At 43.3% G+C, this 12,472-nt stretch overlaps 1 protein-coding gene across 5 annotated transcripts in view; it reads right to left on the reverse strand.

The window, feature by feature from the left end:
• rfx2 (regulatory factor X, 2 (influences HLA class II expression)) overlaps positions 1–8,678 on the reverse strand; it is a 28,113-nt gene extending 19,435 nt beyond the window's left edge. For 4 of the 5 annotated variants that reach the window (XM_079574643.1, XM_079574641.1, XM_079574642.1 and 1 more), the window contains exons 1-2: positions 8,538–8,674; positions 7,028–7,096 (exon numbers count right to left, since the gene is read on the reverse strand). The gene's annotated coding sequence lies outside the window, so the exon portion shown is untranslated. Of the gene's footprint in view, positions 1–7,027; positions 7,097–8,537 lie in introns of all 5 variants that reach the window. The other variant, XM_079574644.1, reaches the window with a different exon arrangement.
• Positions 8,679–12,472: the final 3,794 nt, after the last annotated feature.

Consider the following 12,472-nt stretch of genomic DNA (forward strand, 5'->3'; position numbering starts at 1 on the left):
CAGTTTGGGGGAGTTGAGTTACCAAGAGGGCCGATCTCACTCTCCACTGGGTGACAATGTGCACAGCATAGCAAAGGGGAGCTAAAAATGGCGTGGCACAAAGGCTCTCTTTTCAAAAGCATGGAGCGAGGGAGGAAAGCCTGGAGAATACATGCATTAAAGCGGGGGAGCAGGAGTCGGAGACATAAAATACAACTCTGTGGAGACATGAGGGAGAGCAGGATGGACGTCAGCGGGGCTCCGGCTCCAAACATATCCACAGCCGCTCTCTCCGAGAACTCCCATAATCCAGCTGATATGAGGAAATTCCTTAATGCTTTGTAAACGTTTGTTGGTTGCCATAGCGAGGGGCTCCATGGTGATCACCCCCCCTCCCCCCCCCAACTCTCTCTCACTCTCTCTCTCTCTCCTCCTCCTCCTTCTCCCTTCCTCCCACACCCCCTTCTCTCTGTTCTCTCTATTCTGCCCCGTTTGTAAAGCTCTCGCAGGAACTTTGGAGTACAGGGCGATGGATTAGAATAGGGACATGGGGGTAGAGGTGTTACCGCTGGGGGGTGGGCAAGATTCACGGGACATTGGCACAGTATATTCAAGGCAAAATCCAGCACAAGTTAGTACAGGCAGAGTACACGATTAGAACACCACCAAGTCTAGCTTTTCAATTTAAGCAACAGGTGCAATGTTTGATCTTACTCACAAAACACATTTAAAAGTGCTGATTGTTTGACTCCACTTTCCATATTGCAAATCGCGAGAAAAGAGAAGAGGAAACCACAACAAACAAATCGGCCAGTCTGTCGTTACCGCAAAGACAAAGAGAAAAACGTAACCAAAATGCTCCCAACAATTTGATCTCAAACCCAAACACGGATTATAGGTTGTTTTTGTGGAAAGTTTCGAAGTAAAATGACTAAGACCGTTTCTCTACAAAACCTTTGGAAACCTGACCGCAGCCTCAATTAGCTAACCACACATTACCCGCAGTCAAAGGAAGGCAGATTTAACTGGTTTCACTGAAAATCCTACACTTCAACGCCAAAAAGGAAATCGGACACTTGCGGTAGTTATTTCGACTGGACTAATGAGATGCTAACAGCTACTTATTATCGTAGACCCCTTCATATACAAACTATGACCTAGGAAGAACACTGATGCACTTGTGTTGCCATGACACTGAACTCCAATCAATTGGTTTGGAAGAGCAAGAAACTTTAAATTCGACTTCTTCACAATGGCACTGTTTGGAAACTTGGAAAATGTGTTTACAGCAATTATTTTACTTTTATTGACGGTTAAATTGTGGACAGGAAGTGAGGTTTTCCCTCCACTGGCCAACAAGAAGCCAAAAACATACTATAAAGAATCAAACCAAACATTGGGCGGTTGAATCTGTTGACATTCATGTTGCAATCTGTAAATAAAAGGTGGTACTATCTGCCAAAGTGTCCGCCTGAAAGCATTTGGATGTTCTCTGGGAGCTATATTTAGCTGGGAAAATGTACCAAGTCAGAACAGCAACAGGTTAGGGTGTGCCACCGCTGAGCTGTCTGTGCAGCTTTGAGCCCGAGGCGAAGTCTACACATGAGCAACAGACTTCAGATTACAAGTGTCAATCTCACAAACATATTAAACAGAGTGCTTTCGTCCACTATCTCAGCTCAGTTAAGTCAAGTGGACTGCATGGTCAATTATCACTCTACTGCAATTCTACTTCCTTCAACTAAACTGTCAAAGCGGCTCCAGAAGTCCATTATCAGAACGATGCAAGCAAGAAGTGAACACCTCCGCTCTCCGTCCTTCTGAAAGAAAAATGTGTCTCTAAAGTGTGAAGAGAGTTATAAATAAACGTGCAACAATCCAATCGTCCATTGTGAGACTTGTCATTTTTAGGGGAGGAAGTAGCCCGAGGGTTTCTTATACCAGGAGAGAAAGAGGCTAATGAAGGCACCGTACAGCTGGTGTTTCAGCTTTAGAGTTGCAGATGGCTGGTCTGAAGTGGGGCAAGGAGGACCAGTCTTTCGGAGAAGTTAAAAGCCACTACTAAATTCCTGCAACACACAAAGGTTCGTCCCAGCGGGGAGTGAAGTTTAACAAGTGAAGCTATTCTAGTTCATACTTTCATTCTCTGGACGTATGTCTGAGCCCGTTTTCTCAGCCGCTCAGCCATGTCCCAGATGAGCATAAACATAGTTCAGATGATCTCTCTTCCAAAGACGTGCCTAGAGACGCGTACGTGATAAAGTAAAAGGTTATTTAAAAAGTGAAAAAAAAAGATTAATGGGAAGATTTGAAAAAAAGAAATAGTGCATGTTTGAACCACTTTTACCCAACCAACTGATTCATGTTTCAATTATTTTTCAATACGCAAACAGCTGAAAGTAAAACCACTTTCAGGATTTATTGCTGTAAGGCTAAGTTTACAGTCCATTGCCATGGTTACTTGCCTTCGCAGAAGACATTCAAACACATTGTTTTCAAAGTGAACTTTTTTATGGCTTTCCCTTTGCGGTAGTTTCTCCCTGAGGTTGCTCCTATACGCTTGTCCAAACTGGAAGAAGACAAGCTAAAACAGTGACACTGCTCTGAAGTCAGAGATTTGCAGCGTGCAGATAGATTTACACATCTGTCAGCGACGCATCACATGCACAAAAACAGATACAGATGTTCAATTAAAGCAAGAGCCACAGTCTTGGCTCATGTTTGCTCTGGCCCACATTGTTTGCAGAGCAACAACGGTTGCTAGTGGCAACACCGTCCACTCCCGTTTCCAGGAGCCTGTTGCTAGGCAACCAACAGAATACTTCCCAAACCAAACAATGCCATCCCCCCACCTGATCCCTGTATCTCACGCTACGCACAAACTTACAACAAGTCGGGTTAGCTATTAATTTTAGAGCGCAGGGGTCATGTGGTGGAGGGGAGACTTTACAGACTTCACTTGAGAGTTGATAACAGTCGACAGGAGAAAGTGCTGTTTTTCTAACTACTTCCATGAAAGGAGGAATGTTTAAGTCATCAAGTCTTTTCTCCTCTACTTTACTGCCTTACACAATTGCCATTGGAGAACAAAGCTCACAAAATTTAATGTGGAGTGTTACCAAACTTCTCACCACTGAGGAGCTGATAAACAAGTCCAAATGAGCACTGTATTTCATTCTCAATACAAACAAAGCTACGCCACTTGTTGCTTTCACTGTTCAGTCTTCATTACTGCTAATCTAGCTCATTTCTTCTCACGTTTCTGATAACACAGGATCAACAGGTCTCCATTTCTGCCAATACATCAGGAGCCCAGTCTTTGTTGTGTCAAATAAACATTTACAACACGCTTGCTGTTTTTTTCTTTTTTTTTAAAGAAACTACAGGATCAAGGAGCCACACGTGCGGCCCCTGCCTCAAAGCCCCAAATGAAGATATGATAAAGAGATTTCCACCACGGAGGCTGTTCTTCAGGCCTGTCTCATTAATTCACGGCTAATCCAATCAAAGCGGCTCTTGGTGTCCGCAGATGGCAGTCGGAGAGTCTGAGTGAGAGAGAGCGAGAGAGCAAGCCAACCTCTGGCCATCAGCGCAACCTGTCCACTCCGTCAGCCTGACAGACACACACAGAGAAAGATCAAACTGTTGCCATGGAGATTGTGTGTTTGCGGCAACTTCCTCCCCCCCCTTACAGTCAGGCCCTTCTAACCCTTTCCAGATTTCCATCCCCCGATCCATCCGTCTACTCCGTCCGTTTGTCCATCCAATCGCCAACACTTGTCCACTTACAAGTCGAGCCATATGGAAACGACAGTGCAAAAGGCCATAGAGTTTCAGTTTGAGTTGTTGCATATTCAAAATAAATCATATCCTATAATCAGATCCGTTTTCCATTTGCTTCAGTTAAAAAAATGAAGGTGTTACAAAGAAAAAAATAGGGGGGGCAATCAAATCTGACCCCAAAATTTGATTGCTTACCTGTTATTTCTTGAACAAACCATTTAGTAATCATGGTGACATCCCAAATTACCTCCCACACCTGGAAGTAGACGTTGCACCTGGATTTTTCTCAAGAGGGCAGCTCACCTTAAGTGCTGCATTGTCTCAAGTGGTTCACCTCACATTCGACACAAGATTGGGGAAATTTCAGGACTAAATTGACCAGTTTCTTGTTTGTGCCTGTTTAGAGAAAACAAATCCACACTGCAGTTTCATTTACCTGTAATGGAGTTCTTCAAAACTATGTGGCTGTGTTTACTGCATGCTAGCATGGTTGCTCTCATCAAGGGAGCGTCCATTGTGTCCTTGGGCAAAATGACAGCTGAACACAATCCTGAAAATCTGACTAACACAAGATGACGACTCAAGTCAAAAACTGGCAACAGATTGTTGACTCTCTTATCCCCATTAACTTCTTAACCCCTTTGTTTTCCCAAAATTTCAATTCAGCACTAAATGATCCTTTATTCTTTACATTTTCTTGATGCGGCACAAGCCCAAGTAGTTCAACAGTTGTCTCCAGCTGATGTCCACAATGCTACCTCAGCCCACATCTGCAAAGTACTGCTCATCAAAGGCATTTCTCCATTAAACGACACCACGACAGCCATATTTACCCCAAATACCACATTGTCACCGTTTTAGGAACAGAATGGCCAATTTGCATCTAAATAGCGCGCTTCTTTTATGGCGACACTTTGATACCGAACCAGCTTCCATTTTGTAGATACTTTCTCCTTCACCCCGAGTCGTATGGAAATCAGCGAATACAATGGTACCTTTGAAACACTATACCTACAATGGCGATAAACAAAGGGGGCATTTAACTTGTGACAATTGGGCCGGTCTCCTTTTGTTTCCGACTAAAATCCTTTAGACGCAGGACCACCTAAAATGCTCCAACTTTCAACTTGAACCGCTCAGTAGTAAACTTTCTCACAAATGTCTTCACTGAGTACAAGTCTTTTAACAAATTCAGATGTAAAAAAAACTCCAAAGAGGAAACAGAGTGGTTTGGGGGGCTGCTAACCCAGTCTGATTTGGAGCGGAAAGGGAGAAGGGGGGGGTCTTCTGGTATTGTAATGCAAATGTCACTGCCTTGTTCACTGTTTGCGGCAGGATATTTAATTAGCAGTTGTGTAGCGCCGACGGGAACAGGTGGAATCTAAAGAATGCTCCGAGATGACACACACACACACACACACACACGCAGACACAGACGGGGTAGACACAGAGAAAGACATTTCATTTCACGACCAGTTTCAACTTGTTGCCGCCACGCCGGAGCCAATCAGGAACACTTTTCTTCCTGCTGTAAGACAAGATTTGTTTGCCCGGTGTCCTAGCAACAGTAAGCCCACAATGATTTCCAAAGTGTTAGCGGAGAGAGAAGAGAAGAGTCCGGCGGGAAGCTACAGTCCTCATCACGAGAGCATAAAACACTCCACTCTCCGCGAAAAGGAAAAAAAAAACAAGTTTATTCAGAACAAGTTGGCAAGATATTTCATTGCTCTTTATTCAATAGAAATAAATGCTAACGGTGCTATCCTGAAACAGTAAAACTAGAACAAACCATATGGGGTTAACGCTCGTTTATTTAGGTTCCATTTTTGTTGCAGATTTTCGCCCTTGCAATGGAACTGTAAAGAAAAACAATAGCAAAGTTTTCGATTCCCGAGTTGGGCTGGACCTTCTGTGTGAAGTTTGCACGGGCAATTTGTTGAACGTCTCTCCTCACTCCACTGTCAAAATACGTCTGAGGAGAGCGAAAGTGACTCATGTTGAAACGTGCGATTTTCTTTAGGGAAATGGAAAGATTCTACCAGTATAAACCGGGTATAGCATAAGCCATGCAAAGAAATAGCCAGAATCAACCTCTTCCACTTCATTAACATCAAACACGCCCTAAACAAAGTCATGTATTTATAGAAATCGCAAAACTGCAAGACTAGTCTCTACAAATGACACCATTAGTTTCCACTTAACAAGTCCCACAAGGCATCCGTCTCCTCTCCGCTTCTCCGCTTCTCCGCGCCTGTTGTTTCCTGACGTGCCTTTGATTGGTTGGCGCTATGGGGATAAGCCATTTAAAGTTTGCTAGCATGTGCAACAATAACGTACACAAGAGCCAAGCCAATAAGTCAGCGGGAGGTAAACGCGAGGCGGAGCAAATGTGGGAAGCTCGCCGGGGCAACAAGTGATGATGGTCTGTATATATGTGGCTCTACTGAACGACAACTTCTCCCCGAGGCTACACAGAGGGCCTCATCAAGATAGAGGCTAAATAAAGTCGCACACGACACAAGCACATAGAAATACAACACTAGGAGGCTACACACACACACACACACACACACGCACGCACACACACACTCGACCAGGCACTGTGTCAGGTCAGCTACCGCCCAAGAGACTCATGGACTATTGATAGCTGTGCCAGGCCATTAGCAGACACGCACAGACTTTGCAACATAGTTAAAAATAGCACAAATAGGGGCCGGTAAATAAAAGCAACGTTAATTGAAGATCATGTTGACAACAGAATAACTTCTTGTTGACGTTCTTTAAAAACAATCCAAAACACAGGCTCCCCTTTGCTGTGCAGCGGTTTCAATAAAAAACGAGGGGGAGGGGGAAGAAAGAAAGAAAGAAAACATACTCCATGCGTGTCCAGTGTGGCTGAACTGAAGTGACACAATAGGAGTCCGCTGTCAGGGAGAACTGTGCTAAAAACACAAGAAGCACCACCTTGTGACATCAGCAGGTGGAGAGGAAGTGTTTGAGCACTTAAGAACCAGACACACTGATTATGTGGGATATGTGGGATTACTCAGCTATGTCTGAATGATACAAACACAACTCCAGATAGGGTTTTTTGTGGGGCCGGGGTTTATATGATTTTTAAGAAGTCAGTTTAGCATTGCAAAGGCCCTCTTAGGCTTAGCTAATCGTCAATTAACAAAACGTGCAACAGCACAACCCGATTGCAAAAAACATTCACTAAATGACTCATTATCTTAACTTAAACTGTCATTGTACAATGTCTTACTTTCAGATGTGCAGAAATGTTCCTTGTGAGAAACTTGACTTCCTGGTCAGCGAATACAAGCCAGCACTCCTAAAGAGAAAAGGTGAAAAAAAGATTAAAATAATGCGATTAAGAGCACTCACGTTTTCACAGAGTAACAGTTCACCCCCTGGCCCGCTCCATCCCACTCCTTTTCCATGACTTGGGTGTATTTGTATATCGAGTTGCCATGTAAACATAACAGTGTCACGCTCAGACTGGGGGCAGGGGAGGTGCTGCATGGAGTTCTGCACACTTGTTGTTACTCTTTCTAGCAGCAGTTCATACAGATGAAGGAGCGGTTTTCAAAAGCACTTCACCTGTATAAGTCACTGAGATAATGGGTTCTGGCATAACTTACAACATGTCTAACAGGCACAAAAAAAAACAGATTCAAACTTACTGGGCCATGTTTGAAAAGAAAAGTTTTGATTTCAGTGTTTAGATTTACTGTGACATAATGAATGGACCGTTTCAATATGAAAACGCTGGGTTAAACAATGTGCATTAATTGATCTGCACCTGACAGCTGCCTCTGACATTTCATAGGGGTAAGGCTGGAGGAAGAGCACATTCATATTAGTTTAGCCCTCAATCTCAAGCACGATTCAACTGAATGAGATTTGTGACTGTAAAAACTAGATTAAGTGTCAACAGAGGCTGCATACATAGATGCATACATGAACAGTCAGGTTCATGGCAGGTTAAACTCATCAACTCAAAACTATGAGACCACAGCTAGCACTGCATGTAGCTATAATAATAATAATAATAATACAACTATCAAGTTTAAAGACACCATTTACAGCCTGTCTCTAAATGACATGAGTAACATCCTGCTCCTTCCACAAGCCATGATACAATCCTTCTATTCTCATGCTATAGTTTCAGAAGTGACTATGCCAAGGTAAAAGCAGTGGCAGCATGCAGCAGAAAGTTTTTTTGTCTTCCGAAAGCGGATATTTCATTTCCAGTCAGCTCAGGGTGATTCAGAGAGTGGCTACGGCTAGTTAGCTCACTCCTACTTCCACCTTGCACTGCGAGAGATCAAACACAGTCGATCCGAGCGCACCGGGCCATATTAGCGATACAGATATTGTACTCCGAGTCTAACAGACTTTGTAACTTCTCACTTGTTTGGGCATTGTGGAAAAACACTTAGCATCGGTGCTAGATCTGATGTAGTGTGATCGGCAGCGGCTCGAGCAGAAAGAGCGTTCACACCTCGCTCCTCCTGAAGGCAACAAGTGTCTGATCAACGCGCAACATAGTTTACGTTCCTGCGTAACATTGTGACAAGATTTATGAAAAACAACTCGGTTCAAAGTTTTCTTAAAAGGTCAATTTTGTGAATTTTGCTAAATTTGGAAATGTTCTTCCAAACGGTTGGCGGATGCGATGGAAAGTTGTGAGAGCGAGAAAGCCTGTATCAACAGATTTTTTCCCCACCCAAATTCCCACAAATCTTTTGTTGTGATAAAGAAATATTCACCTTTGTGTTGAGAAAAGTTGTGCGTGGATCTGCTCTTTTTGCCACTCTCCAGTCCTCGCTGACTTCCAGATGCTGCTGCGGCTGCTGTTGCTGAGTGTTGGCCGTTGGTAAGTAACTGTCTCCACGGCTACAGTCACTATGGCGCGGTGGGGTCTCGAGGCAACTGTTGCTACCCTAGAACACTTACGTCACGTTTCCCAGTTATTAAAGGGCGGGGCCATATTGCATGGGCGGAGCCAGATACCAATGCCTCGCCCACAGATGTGTGTCTAAGGGTGCACCACCAGGGGGCAGTGTAGCCTAATGCAATCTTGCAGATGTTTATTCCCTCTGACATCCATGAGCTAATGTTTAGTAAGATTTATGAAACAACAAAAGATTTTCTTACAATATAGCCTATTTCCCTCCTGTTTCATTCTAACGTACTGTGATGCAAACATGAATAAAATGTGGTCTCTTTTATTTTCACTTTCTGCATTATCAACAAGATCTAGATTCATGTATTTATTTGACAGGGAAATTACAATTTACTATAGTGCAAAACAAAACAAGTTGAAGCAGATGCTTTGCGGACCAAAAAGCCAGAGCTCATTTTCAACTTGTGACTTTTATTTCCTTCCACGCTCCAACGCTTCAGCCCTCGCTGGGCCTTTGAGGTGCGCGTTGAGCGTGATGTCACCTTCTGAACACCAGATGGCAGTAGATGTATAAATATGATGAAGAGAAACGCTCCCTCCTTTATCACCCCTGCATCCATGCAGTCAGCGGGGAGCAAAAATACTTTTCCTAGGATAGTTGGTAAACGGTGGACATTCATCATCCAATCAGAGACTAATTTAAGATTAGGCACCAGCCCTCTGTCCTTAAGGTTAGTGGCTAGGGCAGGGTCAGGGTTAAGCTGATTGGTTGATAGCCTATATGTGTGACGTTTCACTCTCATGACTTGTGACTGGTTGATCTACCAACTATCCTAGGAAAAATATCCTCGCCTGCGGGGACTTTAATTATCCATGATGCGAACTCGTGTCGTTTTTTTAGACGATCGCAAGGTACGTATAAAGTCACTCTCGCTGCGAGGCTCTGCTTCTCCTGTTGATCGACCTCATGTTTCTGAACCTGGACATCTTTACCTGCTCAGTTCTCTTCTCCTTTTCCCGCCATCACACACACTAGGATCACTTTCGCTTTGTCAACAAGCGTTCTCTTCCAGCTGCGCGTCCACGTGCTTCTTCTGCAACTAATTTACCAAGAAACCTGTCAACAAACAAGCGATTATTGAGGTTCCCACGGAATATTAGGGCCAATGTATTACAGAACATTAAAGCCACACTGTGGAACATCAGAACAGAGTTAAAGCTACACTGTGGAACATCAGAACAGAGTTAAAGTCACACTGTGGAACATCAGAACAGAGTTAAAGTCACACTGTGGAACATCAGAACAGAGTTAAAGCCACACTGTGGAACATCAGAACAGAGTTAAAGCTACACTGTGGAACATCAGAACATAAGTCACACTGTGGAACATCAGAACAGAGTTAAAGCCACACTGTGGAACATCAGAACAGAGTTAAAGTCACACTGTGGAACATCAGAACAGAGTTAAAGTCACACTGTGGAACATCAGAACAGAGTTAAAGTCACACTGTGGAACATCAGAACATAAGTCACACTGTGGAACATCAGAACAGAGTTAAAGTCACACTGTGGAACATCAGACCAGAGTTAAAGTCACACTGTGGAACATCAGAACATAAGTCACACTGTGGAACATCAGACTTGTGTTAAAGGATGCGAGTGGGGGATGGATATTTACCATTGGCTACAATCTAGCAAGGTTCATGAGTGTTCATTAACATGCACTGTCCTAACCAAATGAATAAATAAAAGCCACACTGCGGAACATGAGAACAGGCTGTAACTGTTCTGATGTCCCGCAGAGTGGCTTTAAGTCTGTTCTCATGTTTTGTCATGAATTTACCCTTTGTCATAAATGTTTTTACCTCATAAATCGCAAATTAAGTATAAACTCAAACATATTTTTTGCCTCCCTCTGTTTCTAAATGACCCTAACTCTCATCTGCCATAGTTCAAATCTCACTTAGATTAAAACTGGATTAACTGTGCAGCCCTTTGCCTGGGTTTGCGCATGTGCATCATGTGATGCTGTGGTGTGGTGATGACTCTGGGTTGCCTCTCTCATAGCAATTGGCTGGGACTGGTCTGACTATGCTCCAGCAGAGATGGAAAGCTCTGAAGTCATTCAGCCATCTCCTCACGTGAGATGAGGACAGGTTCAGAACAACCAGAAAGTCTGTTGTGTATCCTAGAGTGGGAATGTAGCTCGAGAGGGAAACTCAATAAATAGACAATTCTTAGCTCTACGACATTGTGGGTGTCAAACCACACAGCCTAGTGCAGTAATAAGTAAAGGAGATACTTGAATGTTTGATTTTTTGTCTGCCTTGTGAGTGAATCTTTAATTTTGAAGGAAGTCAATTTTTGTATTCTGTGCACAAGTCTTCTCTTCCTGATTTGACCCTGTACATTTCCTTGAGTGGGAGTTTAGGGGAAATGTTGCAGAGGAAATCCTGTGCTTTCATGCTGCTTTTGAAATGTTTGACTTTCCATCTGCTAAACCCACATTTAATGACATTACAGATACAAAGCAAACCTACAAACCTACATACATACAAACCTTTTAAAATCCCTTGAGTTGATTATGATGCACAGAGGTGAAGAGGTCAAAAATGTGTTTAACGATAGCACTGCCTGTTACCTCTGCATTGACCTCTTTATTGTGTGTTTCAACAGGTCCATCATGTTTTGTTAAGAGCCTCCACGAACCTGAAGGACAGGACTGACTCTTCATGCTCTGCCATTAGACTGGCAGCTTTGTGAGAATAAGGTATTATTGTAGTTTTGTCTGACATACACCTTTTTGGATCTGCCATTATCTATATTGAACAAGTTCTTCATTGTTGCATGCAGAGGTTAATCAGCTGAAGCAAATGTCATACTGCAGGTGCTTTTCCAAATAACGCGATTGCACAATTAATCAGTGTCACTACTATAGTTAACATGCAAACCCTCAAGAAAAAAACATGAATATCACTGGTTTTGAAAGTAGCTTTAAATTAATTAGTGATGATAATAGATAGTGACTGATACTGTAGTCATTAAATAGTTACTCTTATATTTCTTTTCTTATGACAGTTGGAATAAGTACTGTTAGTATTTACATTGCATGGAGACATGGTTGTTGTATGTATATATATATATTTTTTTTGAAGGAGCGCTCAGGTATTGATATCATAAGCCATGTATTGACCCACTATTGCTACTGGTAAACAATACCTACTCCTATCACCAAGTTTTGCCCAGATGATATTGATAAACACAGAGAATCATTCACAAAAGTAAAGAACGTTAAGTTATGAAGTGAATTTAATTCCACGCATCTCTGAAAATCTAATATACTTTTCTTTGGCCAATATAAAATGAAAACTATTCGAGACGTCACTGATGTGAGACGTGACGATGGGGGTCACCAGTGGTCACCAGGCCATGGTGGTTGTAAAGTTATCCTCATATAGGTCATGAGGATGCGGCAGTGAGGATTCATCTCTGAATGAACAGTCTGTAAAGTAGGCCAGTACAGCTGCTTGTGCCATGATGACTTGGCCTTACAAACCTCCCCTGTGTTGCCCGATAGTAACCTCCCTCCCAGCAGTGTGTGTGTGTGTGTGTGTGTGTGGGGGGGGGGGGGGGGGAGGGGGAGCGCAGCATCCAGAGCGAGAGTCGTCTGTGTTTAGACTATTACCCCCCCCCCCCCTCCCTCCATTTATTCATTTGGCGTGCGTGACCGTATATGGAACGTGGGCCTTGTGGTGTGAGCCGTTCGCACCAATCACAGGAGCGAAAGGGAGGGCTCTG

This window comes from Gobius niger, assembly GCF_951799975.1.
Source record: "Gobius niger genome assembly, chromosome: 17".
Taxonomy (NCBI): domain Eukaryota; kingdom Metazoa; phylum Chordata; class Actinopteri; order Gobiiformes; family Gobiidae; genus Gobius; species Gobius niger.